The following is a 1,569-nucleotide window of genomic DNA, read 5'->3' on the forward strand; positions in this document are numbered from 1 at the left end:
GGAGGGGAGGGAGGGGCCGAGCTCGGAGCTGAGTGGAAGCGGCCAAGCTCCCCGGGCCGGGCCCGCCGTCAGCACGTCACGTCACTGCCCGAGAGAGACCCAGGAAAGGGCGGAAGGCAGCGTGCCGCCGCCGCCGCCGCCCGCTGCTTCGGGCCAGCCGTGCGCCGGGGCCGGGGCGGCCGGGCGGGTCGAGGCCGCTGCCGGGCGAGGCGAGCCGGGCGGGTAGGGGTGGTGGCGGCAAGGGAGCGGGGGGGGGGGGGCCGCGAGGCGCGGCGGCGCCCGGCTCCCTGCAGCTCCTCCTGCCGCCGCCTCCGCCGCAGCTCGGCCGCGAAGCGCCGCTCGGGGCTCGGCGTGCGCTCTCGAAGCGGATCGGCTGCCCCGGGGACCCCCTCCCCTCCCGACCCCTCCATGCTGGCGCCGCCCGGGCGAGCCTCCCCCCTCCCTCCGCCTCCCGCGGCCGCCATCCCGCGATGTCGGCCGCCAGGCCTGCGGCCCGGCCCGGTACTGGCGGGCAGGTGCGGGCCGGCGGACTGCCCGGCCCTGGCGGCATGTTGTACTCGGTTCTGTGCGCCAGGGGCGGGGGCAGGTGCGGATTGTTAGAGTTGGGAAACTCGGCGCTGGGGCGAACGCGGGCCTTGGGCCGGGGCTTCCATGGCCTCGAGTCACCCCGGCGCGGGGCGCGGCCACCGCCACCGGTGGGAATTACTGCGAATACCGGGGACGGTACAACGGCGGGCGCGGCCCGAGCCCCGGGTTCCACACCGAAGACGGCTTCTCCACGCGTGACGGGACGCCGCTCCCTGCGGCTGCCCGTCCTTATGTAAGCGACATCCGCCGTCCCTGGTCCCCGCTGCGCCACCCGAGAACGGCAATAGCAGAGCAGGGGGGAGTCGGTTAGAAAATTGGAAATGATGTGGCACTGAAGCTAAAGCCCTGGCTGGCAGTGGCTTCTGACCCGTGATGTGGAAGTTTCTCACAATCTAACCTTGGTTTGTTGTTCTTTGGTTGGTTGTTTTTGAGGAAAAAATTGCTGTTGATCCATGAAAGGCACATCCTAAAGTTTTGAAGGCATCAGGAATGACATACCAGGAGTAACCTCGTGGGGATAAAGTACACCCAGTTTGCTTGGAATTCTTGCATAATTGCGGGATCAGGGCTTGAGGAGGCTGCTTCATGTGTTGTTCTTACCAGTTAAGTAAACTGTGAGGGAATTGGCTGTCACACTTATCAAAGGATGCAAATGTGACTTATCTGGCCAAGAACAGCGTGTGTGCAGTGTTTGTTGTGAACGAACCCTTGGGTAGAGCTTTGACTCAGCTTTAATTTATGTGCAGTAGTCTTTTCTGTCTTAACATGCAGGCTTAGAAAGTCATTCTGGCTACCCTGATGGTTTACTTCAGTATAAGGTAAACATGTAGCCTGCACTGTGCAAATTTTAAACATAGAATCAACCAGGTTGGAAGAGACCTCCAAGATCATCCAGGCCAACCTAGCACCCAGCCCTAGCCAGTCAACCAGACCATGGCACTAAGTGCCCCAGCCAGGCTTTTCTTGAACACCTCCAGGGAT

Source organism: Pogoniulus pusillus, chromosome 12, assembly GCF_015220805.1.
Source record: "Pogoniulus pusillus isolate bPogPus1 chromosome 12, bPogPus1.pri, whole genome shotgun sequence".
In the NCBI taxonomy this organism is placed as follows: domain Eukaryota; kingdom Metazoa; phylum Chordata; class Aves; order Piciformes; family Lybiidae; genus Pogoniulus; species Pogoniulus pusillus.